The 21,367-nt window shown below is 42.2% G+C and overlaps 1 long non-coding RNA gene across 1 annotated transcript; it reads right to left on the bottom strand.

Annotated features, from left to right (window-relative positions):
• Positions 1–468: 468 nt before the first annotated feature.
• On the bottom strand, positions 469–12,881 carry LOC115090210. The gene is made up of 2 exons (XR_003856342.1): positions 12,700–12,881; positions 469–2,428 (listed from the first exon to the last, which is right to left on the bottom strand). It is a non-coding gene; the product is annotated as an uncharacterized LOC115090210 (long non-coding RNA).
• Positions 12,882–21,367: the final 8,486 nt, after the last annotated feature.

Raw genomic sequence — 21,367 nt, 5'->3', positions numbered from 1 at the left:
TCTCCATCGCAACCACATCCCCTTGATGATTCCACAATAAACCCACGCATTAAAAGCTTCAAATTTTGCATGGGATTAAGAGGCTTCTGCACACCTGTATATCTCTTAAGCTTTGATTTAGATTATATTTCTCATTCTGCTCCATAACAGGGGTGCAGGTTAACTTTATAAAGTTCAAATGTTCCCAAGTAACTGCACCATTGACTTTAGGTTCAAATCACCCCCGCCCCCAATCCCGCTAGAAAACATTCAGGTCAGTGCACATCATCCCATTTGCTGTCTGCAATACATAGGTTCCACTGCATAAATATCATATCACTAAGCTTATGCTCTCTGGACCTTTTGAGCAGCTGCAGTAGAGCTCCTGAATCAGATATGAAAGGATAGCTTTCAGTGTGCTTTGTTTTTAATGTCACAAATCTGTCAACAGCAAATGCATTAAAAAAAAATACACCAGGGCAACATCAGTACAACTTCCATGTTCAGTGAAAGATTTTTTTTTTTAATTTTCTTATTCTTTAACCATCTATTTTGTAAGTTCACTATTAAACTACCAAGAGATTGTGATATACACTGTTATGAAATGGGTAAGAAAAATCCTGGATCCTGCTTGCTTGAGTGAAGACACACAAACCCTTGCTTCTCCCCCCTCCCCCCCAGTCTCTCTCCCTCATCCTCTATATCTTTATTTGCTTCTCCTCCCCTAATCTCATGTACACTGGTAATGGCAGGGAAGAAATGCCACTTTATCTAGAGCACTCTTTTTTTTCTCAGAATAAAGTTTACAATCACATTTTCAATCTTTATTCACCACTCCCACTTCCGGCAAAAGCAGCACAACTTCAACCACTGCTCTTTTCCCATATTACAGTATTTGTTAATTGATTGGCAGATAGTGACAGCAGAGGAAGCTTCAGATAGTGCTTAGTGAGGGGATTTCATAAATGCTACAAATATGGCAAATACCTTAGTCTGGATAGAAGTGAGAGAAAGTAGGCAATACAGACCCTTCTCCCATTAGAAGCTTTTTTTTTTTCCCCCAGTGGAAATATGTATGAAATGTTCAATTATAAGTTTTTCTAAAATGTGTATAAGAGACACCCCAGGAGGTAAATAGGTATTTGGATAAAATGGCTCTCCTGGAGTACAGGTAAAAGTATGTGTGGGGCTGCCATAGTGGGCAAACTTTTACTGCATTAATAAGAGGTGTTCCTATGGTTGTATTTAAGGGCAGGACAGGAAAATAGCACACTTACATGGGATTTCCAAAAGTACTTGTGGCATTTTGCCCCTTCTTGGCCATCAGCACCAATAGCAGGCACAAAGTATACAGTTGCCTTTAAAGTGCCCAATGTGCAACCTGCTCATTTTCCAGTAGAAATAAATTGAATGGTTTCCCTTTGAGACTTGCAGCAATGCATACAAGCTAAATAGGAAGGTTGTTGTTTTTTTTTTTTTTCTGGGTTGAATAATTTTAGTGTCAGTTTTAGGGAAGTGTAGGGACAGAGAGGGCTGATATATGCAGAATTAATAATTATTTTGATTTTTTAACCTATCCTGTAGGTACAAAAGGAAAAGGTAGGACATCAGGCACAAGGATAAATAAAATAAATAGCCCAGATACTCTGCACCCAATGGGGAGTATTCACGATTGCTCCCTTATTGCTGCTGTAGCACTGCACTCTAGGGGGTGCCACATTGATAGGATGTTGTGACTTTACTGGTACATGACAGAAAGCTGCAGCCAAGGTGTGATGACATCCCTCAACAACTGCACCCAGAGCATAGGTTATCTGCGCACATGGCATAAGTGAATGTGGTTAAGGCTGGGTTTAAATAAAAGGTTCCGGAGGTTTTGGAGGACAGCTTCATTAGCAGTTGTTAGCCAGGCAACAGATCTCCCATAAGGATTTTCTGGGTACTTCAAGTGGCCTGGATTGGCCACTGTCAGAGACAGGATGCTAAGCTTGATGAAGCACTAGTGTGACTCAATGTGGCACTTCTTAACACTGATTCTGCAGCATAATCTAAGAATTTAAGAGCACTTTCTCACCCACCTGAATTAAAACTCCATTCTGACTAGTGCCAGAAAGACCAATAGGGTTTTCCCAGTTTTATTTAGTTCTATCAGGGCCCACAGATTTTGTTATTGTTGATTCCCACGCTACCCCAATTTAATAAAATAAAATAGAATTAAAACAGACAGGCTGCAACCACTGTGACATGAGTAAGCAAGTTGAGCATTAAGGACATATTTCCCACAACTGGAATTAAAATCTTATCTCCACTGATTTCAGAGTTTTAAAAAATGCAGACGAACACTGGATTGTCTACAAAAAGACAGCTAAAACCAGACACAGTCTTCAGCTCCTCTGGGGAAAGTCTCCGTGAGCGAGGTAGTGGCTCAGCATTTGTGTTTCATGGCAAGCTGGAAAAGAAGAAAGAAACCAGAGAATAAGTCCTTTAGGCCTCTGAAACACAATAGAATATAGCAAGCTCAAGTATGGGCTGAAACCCAACAGCTGGGAACAATGTGTAAGAGTCAGCTCATCTCCAAATGCATTAGAAAAGCTGGGCGGGAGGTAGTGGTAACACTTAGAGGATGTATTTATTACTTTTTATTACACTTTTTGAAACTTCAAAGTGGATTACATTCAGGCACTGTAGGAATCCCCAGATCAGGCCGATCCAAGAAGTAGAAGACCTGAGCTGGGTTCAGATCCTGCTGCACAGTGGTGCTGGGCTACCAGGCCAACCCTATTGAGGTACTTATCAAAAATGGAACACCCTCCTATCATAGGCAGAGGAGTAGCCTAAAAAAGGGGTGCTCCAACTGGTCCTAGGAGGCACCCCCAGCCAGTCAGGTTTTCAGGATATTCCTAATGACTGTAGATATTTCCCTACAGTACCAAAGTCACAAGGAGCAGCAATGGGATTTCAACTTTGGTTTTCCTGGTTTGTAGCCTGTTGCTCTAACCACTAGGCTACTCCTCCACTGCACAGGATATCTGCTAACGCTAAAAATCTTTTTGCAGCGATGATCTGGGAATATAGGGTACAACTGCATCAATCTGCCACTGGGACGCAATGGAAAAGCAGAAAAACAATCCATGCATTTTGTTGGTTAAATGAAATAAATTATCTTCATAATAAATAAGAGAAGCTGCCAACTCTGCTTGCATCCTAGAGAAAGAGAAAATAGTACAGGGCTTACTAAGGAAGGAATGGGCCACCCCATGAAGATGACATATTTTACCCCTACTTAATATCCCCTCCCAACTTACTGCAGTGATGGTGACCAGCCAGATGGCCATAAGGCAGGGCTGCTTCTAGAACCTTGCAATCATGGGTCCTGCATCCAACCACTAGGTATCACCATCTCTTGATTACAATGCAGTGGTGATAACCAGTTGCTACTCTATAATCATCCTTCAATGGCCATGGGGCTGTGTCACTGCTTCTACAGCAACCCCAGCTCTGGCCAACCCAAGCAGCAGAAGACCTGAGCAGAGTTCAAATCCTGCTGCATGGTGGTGCAGGGTTACCAGGCCAGCCCCATTGAGGTACTTATCTATAAAAAATGGAACACCCTCCTGTCCCAAGCAGAGGAGTAGCCTAGAACAGGGGTGCTCAAACCAGTCCTTCGGCCCCTACCCACCCAGCCAGTCGGGTTTTCAGGATATTCCTAATGACTGTGCATGAGATTTATTTGCATGCAGTACCTCCTGTGATAGCAAAATATTTCTCAAGCATATTCATCAGGGGTATCCTGAAAACCCAACTGGCTTGGGGGGGGGGGGGAGGCACATAGGATTAGTTTGAGCACCCCTGGCCTAGAAGTTAGAGCAATAGGCTAAGAACCAGGTATATTAGGGTTCAAATCCTACTGCTGCTCCTGGTAGTCTTGGGCAAATCACTTCACCCTCCTTTGCCTCATTTACAAACTTAGGGGTAGATTTTAAAAGGTTGCGCGCAGGCGTACATGTATACGCACTACCTGGCACGCACACATGTACGCCTGATTTTAAAACATGCGTGTGCAGGCCCGCGCGTGTTATAAAATCTGGGGTCGGCGCGTGCAAGGGGGGTGCACACACCTTGTGCGCGCCGAGCCCACTCCGAGCCGTGCTGCCTTCCCCCATTCCCTACACCCCCACCCCACCTTCCCTTCCCTTACCTCTCCCGCCTTTCCCCCCTACCTTTTTTTAGTTCTTTTTTGTCGCTAAACTTACTTCAGCCCTGGGGTTGAAGTTGGGCCAAGTGCCGGGGCGCGATCACAAGCACAGTGGCAAATGGCCGCTGTGCCTGGAGCCTCTGACCCCATCCCTGGACCGCCCCCGCCCACCTCCTCCCTGTCCCTTTTTGCAAGCCCCGGGACTTACCCGTCCTGGGCTTTATGTGCATCGCCGGGCCTTTTTAAAATAGGCCCGGCGCACGTAAGACCGGTTATGCGCATAACCTTTTTAAAATCCGGCCCTTAGGACCCTATTTAAAAAAGCATTTTTCTTATAGACACACAATGGAAGAAAACCTTTAGTAAATAAGCCCTTTAGGGAAAACCTTTAATAAATAAGCCCCTAGATCATAAGCCCTTTGGGGACAGGGAAATACTGATTAAAACAGTTTTACTGTTTTAAAAGCAATGAGTGCTAGACAACGGTATTCGTGTATGAAGCCTATATATAGTATAAGTAAGAGTTGTAGCCAAGCAATTTGGCACCTATAGCCAAGTATAAAAGTGCGCCCTTGCCCTGTACAAAAAAATGAGCTTGGAGACACTCTCAATGTTTTTTTTTTAACTTAATACATAACACTATTAGTTTATCATTATAAGTAGGCATAAGTGTGTATGGATGTGACCTTTACCCTTTACTCAACTGATTCGTTATTTATTTACATATTCAATTGGATATACTGCTTGTGATAAAAAAAAAATCTAAGTGGCGCACAATGGTTTCTAGAGTCTCTAGTAATATTTGTAGTATGGCTCTTTCATAGTTGAGTTTCTTGCTATGTGAGTCGAGTGTTGTGCTAGTTTACCAGGTTTGCTATAAAGGTTCTGAGTGTGCTTTTGGCAGGTTTTTGTGGTACATAATGTTCCTAGTAGTGGAGAGTTTCTTTTGTCGTCAATCAAATCTGGAACCCAATTATTTTAATATAATCAATTCCTATAATTCAATAGACGAGAAAGGCACAACATTATGGCTTAAAAGGCACACACACGTTTTTCAACCCCTACTACTTAACAAGATAGAGATAATTTTTATATTAGAATATGCTGTGGGTGGGTTGTGGATTTTATAATTATTAATACATCTATAGATTCCTACACAGACATTACATGCTAGCAGAGTCCTTCACTGCTGTCACACAAGCAGAACACAGGACAACCTTTACCTAATGCAGAATAAAGGAGCCACAAATTAGAAACAGAATCATGCCAACAAAAACTGAAATGGAAACCCAAGAAACCAGAATCTATGCGAGGTGCAACACAGGAGAGAGAAAACCAGAAACAGAGATGCATTTCCACCTATACTGAGCAAAATACAAAGAGATAAGAAAGGCACATTCCCAAAGCTAACATATTCCTCTCTCTAAAAAAAATGAAAATAAAGTGGGGGGTATTCTACCTTTTCTTGTGTGGGCATTTTATTTGGTCCTGGTCTCTCTTTTGGTTTTCTCCTGAGTTCTTTTCAGGATCTCCTTTCCATTATCTATTTCTTCTTTCATCTCCTCTTCCTTTCCTGCATCTGTCTCTGACATTGATCTTCCCCTTTCATCTTTTTTCTCCATTTTTCATTTCTCTACCTTTCTATCCACTCATAACTAAATTTCACCTCTCTTCTTAATCACGCTAGTCCTCCAGTCTTTAGTCTCTCTTTTCATCCCTCCCTTGCCTACCAGCTTTCATCTCCCATTCTTACCCCATCCCATTGCACTGTCTCATGCCTTCCTCAGCCTCCTATTCCATTTTTCACTCACTTCCTAGTCCATTTCTACCCTCTGTACCTGCACCCTCATCCAGCTTCCTCAACCTCCAAACTTCTCACAGCCCCAGTTCCTTCCTTGCCACTCGTTCCCTCCCTGTCCCCTTTCTTCAGTCTCTTACCCCTACCTAGCCTCCTATTACCCCTCTTGTACCAACTTCCAAGTCCCATTCCTACTCACTCACAGAACCCAACTTCCTTTCCAGTAAGTACTCCAGATCATTCACACCCTCACTCATACCTTCCCTAGCCCATCTAATACACCCCCACTCACAACTAAATGCAGGGGATGCAGAGAGCAGGGGATGCAGAGAGCAGACAGATTCTGTATTGTCTGCTCTCTGCATCCCCCACTCTGAGCTCCAGATTCCCTGCCCTTCTGAACACCCACTTATCCTTAATCGCCAAGTCCCTGCCCATCAGTCACCAAATTCCTGTTCTTTCCTTGTTCTCCCCCAAATCTTCATTCTTTCTTTGCTCTCCCCCCCAATACAAAAGTCCCTGCTCTTCTAAATCTCCAAGTAACATCCTTCTCCTGCTCTCCTCCTTTCAGTCCCCATTCTCCCCCTGCCAGTCCCTGTTCTTCCACTGCTGTCCCCCCATCCCCATTGTTTCCCTGCTTTTTCCCATCCCAAAATGACAGGCCCATTCTTCCCCTGCCCGTTCCTTTCTTCCTCTGCTCGCTCCATCCCCAAATGGCAGCTCCCATCTTTCCCTGCTCTCCCCCCACAAGTTCTGTTCTTCCCAGGTTTCATTCTTCCCTTGCCCTCCCCCATCCCCAAGTAACAGCTCTGTTCTTCCCCTGCTCTCCCACCTAGTCCTTCACCTGATCTCCCTCCACTCAAATCGCTGAGCCCACATTCTTCCCACCTAGTACCTGTTTTTTCCTGCTTCACCCCCAAAATCCCCATGTCCTTCTTTATCTTGCTCCCCTATTTCCAAGAAACTTCCTGGCTGGCTGCGTCTGCCCCTTGCACTGTGCCTCTTTCCTCTTTGAGCCTCGTGACTGAAACAGGATCTCAGCTGTTTGAATCATGGGGCTCGGCCTCTACGGAGCCCCATGTGGTTGAAATAACTCCGGTTTGAACTGCACATACAAACAGCTGATGTTGAGCCTCACAGGGCTTCGTAGATCCAGAGCCCTGTTGTAATTGCAGAGCACAGGGTTCAACTGCAGGGAAAGAAGAAAGAGGCGCTGCCAGACCAGACTGGAGTGTGAAAAGAGCTCATGTTCTTCTTGTGGATCAGGTATTCATGCAGTGGGCCGGTGGTGTCCTTGAGCAAATGTGCCTGTGGCCCAGGTCATATTGGTCATAGGCTGACTATGGCTCTGATATAAGTATTAAGTCTTTACTGTATTTCTGTATGAGAGGAAGTGGGTAGATCTGGATATACATTTGTTATAATTCTACCTCTTGTGACAGAGAAATACCTACTGTAGCTGAATGGAACTTGCTTTGAGCTACCGATTAATAAGGCATGTGCTAAATCTAAATAAATGAATAAAAATATACCATCTGAACTCAATCCACTCCTACATATACACACCTGACCTTATTTTATAAATTATTTCACATAAACACATGTGCTTTATAAGCTTCTGTATGTTTATCTCACATGTTTTGATTTTGGTCATACTCCTGACTCTGCTGCATAGCAAAGGTTCAGGTTAACTTTACAAAGTCCAGATATTCCCAGGTAACTGCACCACTGACATTACATACAGATCTGTCAATCCTGGGGCTACTGTTACATTTGTACAGTGCTTTGGGTACTCTCATGTCCATAGAGGATGCATATGAAGTTTAAATAAATAAATAAAAATACCAATGCACATCGCCGCATTTACTTTCTGTAGTTCACAGGATTCACTACATAAATATCATATCACTATGGTCTCTGGATCTTTTCAGTCAGCTGCTTTAGAGTTCCTGAATTAGGTATAAACATGATTTTCAGTGGACTTTTTTGTTCTTAATTTCACATATTCATCAAAAGCAAATGCACTAAAACAATCCTCCAAGGCAACACCAGTAAAACTGTTATGTTCGGCAACAGAGGTGGCTTTTACATTTTCCTTTTTTTTTTTTTTTTTTAAATTTTGTAAGTGCATTATTAGATTGCTAATGGATTGCGGTACATATAGTATTATGAAATGGGTAATAAAAATCCTGGATGTTATTTGGATAAGACTGAGTCAAGATCCATAATGTCTTGAGCCTTCCTTCACTTAATGCATTATGTGATAAATTGTTTGCAGATCACTTTGAAGGTAAGATGGGAGGGCCTTAAAGGAGAAAAAACATCCAGTGTTGTCAGTGGTAGCACAGAAAGGGTATCAGTCAAGGCTCGCCCTTCTTCCCAAGAACTAGGAAGAAGGACTAGGTGGCCGCCTAGAGCACCACAGACTTGGAAACAGATGTCTAATTCTCCATCAGCTCTACTCGGATGTGATCATCAGGTGCAGAGCAGACACAGGACCATGGGGGATTGTGCTTCCTATTTCCTGCCCGTGTGAGCAGGAAAGGAAGTGGTGTTCCCTGGGCTTGAGGGGATGGGAAGGAGGCCCAGTCACTGTGACTGGCAGGAGCAGGAAGCATTGGTATCAACCCACAAGGATGGAAGAAAGGCCCAGGATTCAGGCTGCAGAGCAGTATGAGCTGGGTGGCGCAATGAAGAAAAGAGCAGCAGCGTTTGAAGGCTACGCAGGGTGAAGGAGCAGAAGCTGTGTTGCTTCCAGGATTTGGCTTGCCCTATGCAGCAGCATTTTAGCATTTTCTGGGTTCTTGTCTAGTATTTCCTGAAGGTAGAGGTTTGCTGGGAGGTAATACTTGAAAGGATCTAAAATGTTTAAGGATGGTCCTTTAGGAAATCCACAGCTTCTTTGACTTTGTCACCAGTACCCAACCTAGCGAGTCTTTATGTTCATATTCAGAGGCCAGATGCATGCAGCCTTAAGAATCTGTGCCCATCTATAGCCACTGCAGAGTCCCTTGTTGTACTTTCAAATGCATCATTTGCCATGCATATAAGATGCTTTTTGCACTCCTCACTTTGAACCAACAGTGAATGTAATTCTTCCTGAGCCTTTTGAGGAATATAGTCTGTGAATCCCTGTACCCCTTTCCAAGATGGCATAGAAGTGTTGTATAACCTGGCTTCAAGGATATCTACTTGGGTCTTGTCATTGTAAAAGTGGACCTGTCAAGTGAGGTAGTGCTTCATGATATGAACTGATTCTCTTGAGGTCCAAACTATATATATATATATATTTCTTTTTACACATACTGTAAGCTTGAAACTTACAATACCTTATAGAATGTAGATACTGAAGTTAACTAACAGATGTTATTTTCTGAATCCACTGACAACACTTTAGTAGATGAAACAAACTCAATACTTATCTACCATAATACTTAATCTCCAGGCAACTTAATGTTTGCTCTCTGCTGATTTCCATATATACTGAAAAGTACTATAGTATTCACACTTTTCAATACCATGTTCAGTCTTTCAGAATAAAGAGTCCAACTATGCTTTGTTAGAGATTTGTTCCAGTTAAGGGAATTCCTTCTAAAGTAAAAGCAAGCCAGGGAGGATTTCCTCTATGCAATAATAAAACTGCACTGGTTTCATTAACAAGGTAAAACAAAGCTGTAAGCAGTCAGCAACTCATCTCATATAGAAACAGGAAGCAAGTACAAGAGCATGTAGAGCAGTACAGAAGCCCTAGTAGATGGAAACTGTTCAGTAGGTAACTCAATACAGTCTAGCATAGTGATATGGAACGTGTTTCCAACATGTTTGAGTATCATAACTTCTCTGGAACTTAAACATACTCTATAAAGAGCTGGCTTCACAACAGACAGCAGCTTCTACATATTCTTCTTTCACTCCCAACAGATTCCTCTTAGAAAAAATATCTGTGGAAGTGTCCAGTTTCCATATTTCTTTTTTTTTGTGGGAGGGAAAGAATGTAGAGGCTCTCTAAGTCTTCACTAAATGGCCTTAGACCAGTCCTGGGGTTATAAAGTTAGGGGGCATACCAATCTGAACAGCACAACCACTGAGGCTTGCTGGAATGGAGAGCTCGTGGATGCATAAGGGAAGGAGAATAGAGAGATTGGTGTGGCAGTTTGCTTTTTGTTGGGCCTCCACTCCCCCTAACTGGAAAGTTCTGCCTCAAGTCTAGATTTTGTGAACAGTCTGAAATCTTTTTGAAATTTTGGCTTTTGGTCTCTGAGAACCCCTAGTCCTGGCCAGAGGAGAGACAGTGGTGACTTGCCTCATTAGAACATGAGAGTTTTACCTAATTTGATTTTGTGAAGGATCCTATTTTTAGTATTTTTCCCGCATTAGGGCAGGACGATTTGAAGCTACCCTTCCTGCCCAGAGGTTTAGGAACGTGAAGAACTATTTTCAGTCAGCCTTGCACTTTCACCCAGAGAGGTCCAGCAGCAGATTGGAGAATAGGTGTAAGAAGTTTAGGAGACATCTGGAGACAACCAATACAGTTTTCACCCCTGGTACATGACAGAGACTGGTTTGTGGAACAACTGGAGACCCTCTGGACCTCAGATATTGTTTGGGGAAAGTTTTCACCCACCTGGAACACTTATCCCTCCATTCCCTGGAGGGTAAGAATCTCTCAGGATCCAGTCTGAGGGACATTTCTACAGTGGGACACATCCTGTATGGAAACAAGTTCTTCATGGACATTGATCATTTTGACATATCAAAGTAAACTTTTAATTTGGAACACCCACCAGAGTGTCCAGCCTGTTTTTTCAGTGTACTGGTTCCGAAGAGCAGCTAGTAACCCATAGGGAAGGATTCCACTAACATGTCTTGGGTCTTGAAGGACAACCTTCCTTCCATTAGGAAAGAACCCACACCCTGGGGCAAAAGGCCTGGTGACTGTGAAACTCTGGAATTTAGTCCAGTATTTGACTGTGGCCCCAGCAATGATCAGCAAACACCCTGAATTAGTGTTACACAAACAACAGATGTTATAGTTGGTCCATGCAAGTCTGGAAGGATGCTATGTGAGATGACAGCATAGCATTCTGAAAACGCTTCCTCCCAAAACAATCTCTCAGTTCATGGGGGAACTAAAAATGTGTCCTAGGCTTCTTGGAATGCTTAAGAGTGGATTCAACTGTTGGTGCAACAGATGGGATTGGTTGAATCCTTCAGCCACAGGGAAATGCCTGCTTATTTATCTGGAGCACAGAGTTTGGGTCTCCCATATTCTCCTGCATACATCATTGTAGATTTTATTTATTTATTAACTTTTATACCGACATTCGTGGGTACATCATGCCGGTTTACATATAACTGTAAATAATAATAAATATAATATAATATAGATGGGTTGGACACGCACTGCCACAAAATCTTTCAAGACATTCAGGTATTTGAGGAGACCAAAAGGATGGTTGTGGACTCTCATTCAAACTGCAAATCAATTGGGATGCACTTGGCCATTTCTTGTACAGATTTTGTGAAAAAGAGATCTTCAAGTAGAGACCTGCTCCTTCCCTATGGTGAACAGTTTGAAGGTAGATCAGATGAGAATTCCTTAGATGCATACAGGGATCTCCATGAATATGCAGAGTCACACTCAAATTATACTGGAGATAACTTCTAAGGGTGTGCTAATCTGTGAGTTGACCACCTTTCTATGCTCAAGATAAACACTTGGGACCTCAGAACTAGGCGCTGCCTATGATCTGGAGAGGCTTCATTTTCAGAGACCATCTGGCTTTGACTGTGTGCTTGGCAAGGATATCAACCCTTGATGTCTGAAGATTAATTTTGATGAAGAGACCTTTGGTGCAACAGGAGAGGGAAGTTGTTGGATTACTGGACAATCCAAGAAAAATTTAAACATTTGATGCTGCCTGCTTAACATTCTTCATGGGCTAAGTGACTGCAACTGCTGTTTGCCTCTGGAATTCTTTCTGCAAGGATTTTTGAGCTAAGGAGTCAAAGAACATCAGGAGGAGGACTGAACATCTGTGGGATATCCTGAGAGTGGCTGGAAGCATAAAGCTGAATCTCCGGAGACTGTCATGGAGACTGTGTCAGATGGAAGGTAGATATTTCCTTAACATGCAGCTGCTTCAGGGTCAGAGAGCACGATTCAGAATTCCTCTGTTCTCAGAGATGTGTGCTGAAGGAGAGCTGCATCAATGGACCTTCTCCTACAATGAACCCTCCTGTTTGTCCTGAGTCCTGTGCCTGAGTGCTTGGAATCAGATGCTAAATTTTGAACAGATCATGATTTACCCAGACAAAATTTAGCTGGAAAGCAGGGAGAAATGTTTAAATCTGTGGTTTTGTCTGGGTAACAGAGTTATCCAGACAAACCATTTGAATATTGACCTTTCAGCTTTTTTTCAATATCAGCTCCTATGAGACTCAGCTAAATGTACTGATAATTAGAGTCAGACATCAAAGCCTAAACAATGAACACCAAGTTTAGGGAAATATTTGGTGAGCTGATAGGAATGCGTGCAGAATCCCACAGGCATTCTGCCCTAAGGACAGCAATATGCTACCATCCTCCAGGAATAGGCACAGTTCTTGAACCCAGTTCTTGTTTGGTGCAGAGCACTAGCCCTAACATCATCAATCAGACTTATGTTTTAATCTTTTCAGCCTCCCTCGACAGCTATCCCCTCACCAAAAAAAAAAAAAGTCTCACCTTGTGTGCAGTTTCGCAAACTGTTGCGCACTGTTCATCATTTCTGCTGTCTTTTCTTCTGCCCGACCTAAATTTTCTCCACGTTCATTGAGAGCTTGGCTGGCCTTCTGCACTGCGCTGGTGACACTGTCTGCTGCTGAGTGAAGGATGCTGTTTCCTGCAAATCAAACAATGCAGCATATCATAAGCTAAGAGACCATCAGTTTTTTTATAATCACAATCTAGCATACTAAGGCACCTGTACACAGGAACCAGACCACAAAAGTAACAGAACGATTTGGACTGGGAGTTAAAAAATTGGTGTTTTCCTAGAGAAACCAGATTTCTAAAAATCCTGTGTTATTCCATGCTTAGTCCAAATTCAACTGAACAGTTGGGATTTAGGGTTTAGGAATTAATGTATCTGATGTTTGCTATAAATATTTCAATTATTTACTTTTTAAAAATCTTTTTCCCTAACATTTTAGGTTTAGAGTGATTTTTTTTTAATTTCGCCCAGTTTCACTTGTCAACATGTGATGGGCACAAAGGTAGATAATATTTTCACTATGGGAGTCGGATTTATCAGTAAAATTAATGGGGAAATAACATACAAATAACATTTAATGACAATTGAAGTAAATCATATACAATACTGTGCAATTAAAACTATTACTCTGAAATTTTTCTATCAAAGACCAAAGACTGGAAAAAAGGGGGAAGACAAAATCATCCTGATAACATATTGAGGGATAATTAAAGCACTGTTTGCCGTAATATATGTCACTTGTACAAGGGTACCTCAAAGTTAAAAGAACATCAAAGATATTAAGGAAGATCAAAACATTAGGCTTAAGCGTGCTTTGTTAATGAAGGAAGATCTTAAATTTAAATGTTCCACAAATTTAATAGCACATCAGAAGTATAAAAATGAAAGTGATATGAAGAAAACAAAAATGAGAAACATCAAAACTAAAAGTTTAAAGAGAATCCAAAGCAAGTTTGATGGAACATGGAGAAGAGTGTAAGTGTAGTTAATACACCAAACAAAATTGAAAAAGAACATTTCTAGAGAAATATTTAAATATGAAGATCCTTTAGAGCATAATAAAGAAGCAGAATAGTTACACAGGAGAATAAGGAAAAGGCAAACATATAACACTTCTCCACCCAGATTTAGTAAACTGCAAAAATCAATTAATGATAGCCAGAAGTATCATAACTATGGTTAATAGGAAGAGTATTACTCCTCCCAACGGGAGACCTAAATGACTACCTCCAAGCTACTGATAACCTGCCTATCTATAAGTTAATGGAGATCAATATTCAAAGCTATTTAGATGGATAGCTTACAAGTTATCCTTCTAAATGGCACATCTTTGAATACTGAGCTCACTTATCTGGCTATATTTTAGCTGATTAAGTCATTATCCAGCTAAAATCCAGCCAGATAAAAAAAAGAGTCATTTCTGGGAGTTTAGTTATCGGGCTAACGTAGCCGAATTTCAGTTTTATCCGGCTAAGCTATCCTTGTGTGGTCGGATAACTAGCTACTTAACCAGATATCTTCAAAGATATCCAGTTAAATGGCACTGAACAAAAAAAAAAATTTAAAAGGGCCAGCCCCCCGATTCTCTCCCTTCCCCAACCCCTCAAATGTATAAATGGCCCTGTGAGGCTGTACACTACCCACTCCCAAACTGATCCAAAATTAAATTAGCATATTCTGGGCCCGCAGGTTGTCCCTTTCCCTGATTCTCTTAATATATTTAAAATATTACTGCTCCTGGACTCTCTCTCTGCCCCCCCCCCCGCAGTGGTAATGCTTCAATCTGAAAGAAGCAGCATTAGAAGCAGGTAAGTTTATTCCTTGCTCTCTGCAGTGTCCTTTTTTTTGGGGGGGGGGGAGGCTGGAAAGGCTCTGGGGAGGGGAAGAACTGGCCCAGGGTTGGGGGGTTCCAGGGGCACCTGGATTTATATATATTAAGAGAACTGGGGAAATGGCAGAAGGGCTTGACCTGCAGACCCTAGAACATGCTAATTTAATTTTGGAAGTCTGGCAGGTGGGGATGGGGGTGTTTAGCCCTACAGGGTCATATATAAAATTTGGAGGGAAAGGGGGGAAGGAGAGATTTGGGCACTGGCCCCTTTACTCCTTATTACAATAGTGAACAGTTTACAATCTAGATGGTAAAACATGAAAGAGGGCATTTAGCTATATGATTAGAGGAACAGGGTGGATTAAATTGGTCATTTACGGTAGTAGAAGGAATGGAATATAAAAGGGAGTCAGGATAAGAGAAAGATACATTAGTGCAGTTGTATTGGGACAGGAAGAATCAAGTGCCATAGGAGAGACAGTCACTTAGTAAGAAAGTTTGGCAATGGCTAATGTTACAGTCTCATGATCAAGTTCCAGTAGTCAAGGGATAAAGGAGTTTTCTTTATTAATTTAGTCGTAGCTTTGTTACAGTTTAGCCATGGAATTAGGGGAAGGACTAGTTGAATAATCACATTCTTTTCCTGAAGGTAAAGTAGGAAGACTCTTGGTAGTATCTTGTTCTAAAATTTAGGGGCAAAACAACTGAATGCTAGAAGTCTAGTATAGGTTAATCTATATAATCTTATGTGGGTCCGTTACAGGTTCAGACCGTGCACACTGGTATCCTGCCCAGGGGCTCTGACCTGGGGGACTAATTTGAGCAATAGGAGGGGACCTGGGGGAGTTTATTTGAGCAATAGGAGGATAGAACAAATAAAATCAGATCCAATAGAAGAAGTAATGGTAGATAATAACAATTGCTACATAAATATAAAAATCTCACATTTCCAAAGGATCAGCCGTACTATCACGTCCAGGGCTCGCTCTCTCTCTCTCACTGTCTCCCCTTATACACTACAAACGCTTGTGAAAGCAACAGCTTCCCTCCGAGTTCTTATCAGATTTCAGATACAGTTGTGCGGCCTTCATTCTCTCTCTCAGGCTTTAGTATAAGTTAATTACTTGCTTTCTCATCATAGACTTCAGTGGAATAATTAAACAAACACTCTTGCCTGTTCGTAAACATTTCACAGTGCAAGACAATAAACAGGAGTTCACTCAGAGGTTGGCCTGTGGCCTTCAAACTAGTCTGTGCCTGGATGAAAACTCTGAATCCATTGGCTAACCTCTATATACATCCTTAACAAAAAGTAACAAAAAATGACTCCAACAGGGTGTAGGAGAACAGAAGCTGAGAGAGTTAATCAGGTACTGATGATGCACCTGAAGACAGAGTTTTGAGTTCAATTCTGTTTTCAACTGGGAGCCAATGTAACTGACTAGGCCTTATGTGGTCAGATGCTTTGGCACCTATTAAAATTCTGGTAGTTGTACTTTCTAGAAGTTAGAGATGTTCGAGGTTGTGTTGTGAGATTCAATGCAGTAGGGAATTGCAATAGTCAGGCTGGTGATTAAAGCATTTATCACAACGGCCAAGTTGAATTTATAAAAAAAAAGTTGCAAACTTGGCAAATATAGTGCAGGTGCATAAAACAGGTCCTTACCAACTTTGAGAAACGGGTTTCTATTGTAATATTTTTGTCGAGACTTCATACTGAATCTTTTGGTTTTAAGAAAGTAACTGACAGGGAGGGCAGAGATAATAAGGTGTATCCTTGTTGGCTTAGCCAAAGGAGGTCCAATTTGGAGAGATTGACTGAGTTTATGGTTGTAGAACCATTGGGCCACTGTTGAAGGATGGTGATTAAGATGTGTGACGGATGAAGTTTGGTCTGAACCTACTTTACTGCAGAGTTGGATGTTATCAGCAAAAAGGTGGCGCTCAATGTTGAAGGACTGAATGAGGTCACAGATCAGATGAATATAAAGGTTGAAGAGAATTTGTGATAGCACTGATCCCTGAGGTACACCACAGGTGAGGATGATTTGTTGACCTCTGCTATGGACTGGATTCTGTTACCCAGGAAAGATTCAATTCATCAAGGATTTTGCCTTTAAAGCCAATGTTACTTAACTGTTGCTACAAAAGCTGATGATAGACAGTGTCAAAAGCAGAGAAGAAATTTAGTGGGAATGGCTCCCTTAGTTGAAATTCTTGTGGATACCGTTAGTTATGACTAAAGGTTTGAATTCTGTTTCGTGGCCTTTTCTGAACCCAAACTGGTGAGGAAAAAGGATGTTGCCTTCTACATAGAATTTTGTGTACAGCTTGTAAGTCACTAATGCCTCTTCTGGCAGAAAAGACTGCAATAAAGGGTGCCTTCTTTCCAAGTTAAATAATTGAGATGATGAGTATTTATGGATTCAAAGGGTGATCTCATTAGCTGATTAAGGACCATATTGATATCTCATAAAAATACATGTGATTTCATGGGAGGCTTAAGTTACAGTAGGCCTTCCATAGAATATTAGAGTGTGTGAAAAAAACTGAATTTTCATCCTCTTGATTTTGGTAATTGGTTATTGCACTAAAACAAATTCTCACTGAATTCATTTTCAAACCAGATAAAGATAGATGGAGAAGAGTCTAGTAACTTTGGTGGAGGTTAAGCAAAATCCTTGTCTGTACCCAATGGTATATTATGAGTAGAGGTATAAAACAATTCCTAACACATATAATATGCACGAAAACAGAAAGGAATTAATTTTAATACATTCAAATTATATTAAAATATTTATTTTAAAGCATGTTATGAAATTAAATCCAAAACATGTGCTAAACAATAAAGAATCTATACACTGTATGCATTACATATTGCCTTACTGCCATATCTTAAATCACATATTAATACATCTTAAATAAATGTACATTTTACATATATATTAATATAAAATTCATATAAATCTCATATTTCCCTTCATTCACACTCTGCTAAAAATAGCCAGCTATTTACATCTACAAAAATGAAAACAACTCCCTAATGTTTCCATTATCGCATATGTAAAACTATTTATACAGAACCGCTGGTATTACCCTAAGAGGCCCTATTGTTTCACCTGTGTGGCTTCTTCAGGGGAAGAATAGTTAAGCAATGTGTGGATTTATCGGATACATATAGTGATTGCTGCACGAATAAGGAGTGAAGAATTAAGGCATATTCAAGTATCCTGCAACAAATATAGTGATATGTGAGGAGTGAATCATTTCAGCAAACAAGATTGGTTGATCCAATGAATATTTTTCAGAAAACAATGAATCGAGATCCCCCTGAAGAAGCCACACAGGTGAAACAATAGGGCCCATTGGTGTAATACCAATGGTCTCTGTATATATGGGTTTACATATGTGATAAGAACATAAGAAATTGCCATGCTGGGACAGACCAACGGTCCATCAAGCCCAACATCCTGTTTCCAACAGAGGACAAACCAGGCCACAAGTACCTGGCAAGTACCCAAACACCAAGAAGATACCATGCTACTGATGCAATTAATAGTAGTGGCTACTCCCTAAGTAAACTTGATTAATAGCAGTTAATGGACTTCTCCAAGAACTTATCCAAACCTTTTTTGAACCCAGCTACACTAACCACATCCTCTGGCAACAAATTCCAGAGCTTTATTGTGTGTTGAGTGAAAAATAATTTTTTCCGATTAGTCTTAAATGTGCTACTTGCTAACTTCATGGAATATCCCATAGTCCTTCTATTATCTGAAAGTGTAAATAACCGATTCACATCTACTCGTTCAAACTTCTCATGATCTTAAAGACCTCTATCATATCCCCCCTTAGTCATCTCTTCTCCAAGCTGAACAGCCCTAACCTGTTCAGCCTTTCCTCATAGGGGAGCTGTTCCATCCCCCTTTATCATTTTGGTTGCCCTTCTCTGTACCTTCTCCAACGCAACTATCTTTTTTTTAGATGCGGCGACCAGAATTGTACACAATATTCAAGGTGCAATCTCATCATGGAGATATACAGAGGCATTATGACATTTTCCATTTTATTAACCATTCCCTTCCTAATAATTCCTAACATTCTGTTTGCTTTTTGACTGCTGCAGCCACTGAGCCGACGATTTCAAAGTATTATCCACTATAATGCCTAGATCTTTTTCCTGGGTGTAGCTCCTAATATGGAACCTAACATCGTGTAACTACAGAAAGGGCTATTTTTCCCTATATGCAATATCTTGCACATCCACATTAAATTTCATCTGCCATTTGGATGCCCAATCTTCCAGTTTCACAAGGTCCTCCTGTAACGTATCACAATCCACTTGTGATTTAACTACAATGAATAATTTAGAATCATCCACAAATTTGATAACCACTCATCATATTCCTTTCCAGATCATTTATAAATATATTGAAAAGCACTGGTCCAAGTACAGATCCCTGAGGCACTCCACTGTTTACCCTTTTCCACTGAGAAAATTGAACATTTAATCCTACTCTCTGTCTCCTGTCTTTTAACCAGTTTGTAATCCACGAAGGGACATCACCACCTATCCCATGACTTTTTAGTTTTCTTAGTGTTATGATCTCTGCCCGCGGGTTTCCCCATGAGCAGCTCCTCACCTCGCTTCTGCTGCCTCTTCCATTGCGGCACGCCGCAGTTGTCTGGCCTCCCACGCGATCGGAACCGTGGACTTTGTTTTCCCTTGTGGCCTGGAGGCCGCGCATCCTGCCCTGCTTTGGCGCGGCGTGGAGCCGCTGATGTTTGCCATCTCGGCGGGAGCCACCGCCAACGTCCGGTCATCTTCGGGTGGCTGGAGGCCGCAGCCCGAGCTGGATTGGTGGCTGGAGCCGCCCTCGGGGTCTCCTGCAGGGCACGAGCCACTGCCATCATCGGGGCCTGCGTCCAGGCCCAGCCCTGCTGCTTCTGACGTTGACATCGGTGCAGGATCGCTGTCCACGGTCCTGCACAGCTTCCTGCTTCCCTCTAGGCGCGCGGCCGCGCCTCTCTGTTACATTTAAAGGGCCCACTACCGGATACGCCTTGGGCGCCACCTTTGTGACTGTTTCCTGTGCTAGCCCTATAAAAGGGCTGTTTCTGCATTTCCTCCTTGCCTCGGAGTTACTTCGTCTCTGGAAGCTCCTGCTGTCCAGCGCTCCGACAGGTCCTTGTCTTTTCCGTGGAGCTCCTCGTCTCGTCTTCATTGCCTGAGGTCCCTGTCCAGGTGTCCTCATGTCCTATCTCCTGATGTTCCAGCCCTCCTTGGTGTTCGTTCTTGCTCTGGAGCCTTCTGTTCTGCCGGCCGTGGATCTCCAGGTGACACTTCTCCGTCTTAGGAGATGCCGGCAGTGGACTGGTATCCTGTGCTCCTGAGCCGTCTTGTCCTGCCAGCCGTTGTGGTGCTCCGGATGACATCGGCTTCGTCGTCGAAGTCCCACCTCGACTGGATCCTCTCCTCCGCTCGTCCCGCTCTCCTCGTGGTCCGTGACCAGCCTCCTTGGGCTGTGTAGGGCGCGCAGTGGGACAGGGTGGTCCACCCGTGAAGGTGGGCTGTGTAGGGTGCCCTGAGAGACAGTGCCAATGTCTTCCTTTCCAGCTTCTCGTCTGGACTTCTTCAAGTTCTTCGTGTCATCTCTGATGCCGTTGCATCAGCCTTGGTGTCATGTCTGCTCATCATCCTCGGTGACATGTCTTCATATCAGCCTTGGTGTCATGTCTTTGTGTCAAGGCCTCCGTTTGCCCTCATCCTCAGGTCAGCCTGCTGCCCCATGCTGATCCAAGCGGCAGGTCCGAAATGGCTTGGAACGGTCGGAGGACCGTTCTCCTACCAACATCATCATGTTGTTGGCTCTGGGAGCTTGCAGGCCTGGCAGAGGGTAAGACTGTGTTCTGCCATGCTGGGACAAATCGCCAACCCTAGGTTCGGTCCTGGATCCGTCTGGGGTTGGGCTGAGGCCCAAGGGCACACTAAAATACCCGTTCTGTAACATTTAGAAGCCTCTCATGAGGGACTTTGTCAAATGCCTTCTGAAAATCCAAATACACTACATCTACCACCGGTTCACCTTTATCCACATATTTATTAACCCCTTCAAAAAAATGAAGATTTGTCAGGCAAGACTTACCTTAGGTAAATCCATGTTGACTATGTTCCATTAAACCATATATTTTTTTGATCTTTAGAATAGTTTCCATTATTTTTCCCGGCACTGAAGTCCGGCTCACTGGTCTATAGTTTCCAGGATTGCCCCGGAGCCCTTTTTAAAATATTCGGGTTACATTGGCCACCCTTCAGTCTTCAGATACAATGGATGATTTTAATGATAGGTTACAAATTTTAACTAACAGATCAGAAATTTCATTTTTTAGTTCCTTCCATACCCTAGGATGCATACCATCCAGTCCAGGTGATTTGCTACTCTTTAGTTTGTGATTCTGGCCTACCACATCTTCCAGGTTCACAGTGATTTCGTTCACTCGTCTGACTCATCACCCTTGAAAACCATCTCCAGAACGGGTATCTCCCCAACATCCTCATTAGTAAACACAGAAGCAAAGAATTAATTTAGACTTTCTGCAATGGCCTTATTTTCTGTAAGAGCCCCTTTAACCCCTCGGTAATCTAACGGTCCAACCGATTCCCTCACAGGTTTCTTGCTTCGGATATATTTTTAAAGTTTTTATTACGAGTTTTTGCTTCTACGGTCAACTTCATTTCAAATTCTCTCTTCGCCTGTCTTATCAATGTTTTACACTTAACTTGATATTGCTTATGCTTATCTTGTTTT

The sequence above is a fragment of the Rhinatrema bivittatum genome, chromosome 4 (assembly GCF_901001135.1).
Source record: "Rhinatrema bivittatum chromosome 4, aRhiBiv1.1, whole genome shotgun sequence".
NCBI classification, from domain to species: domain Eukaryota; kingdom Metazoa; phylum Chordata; class Amphibia; order Gymnophiona; family Rhinatrematidae; genus Rhinatrema; species Rhinatrema bivittatum.
This window is presented reverse-complemented; position numbering and strand designations above follow the sequence as displayed.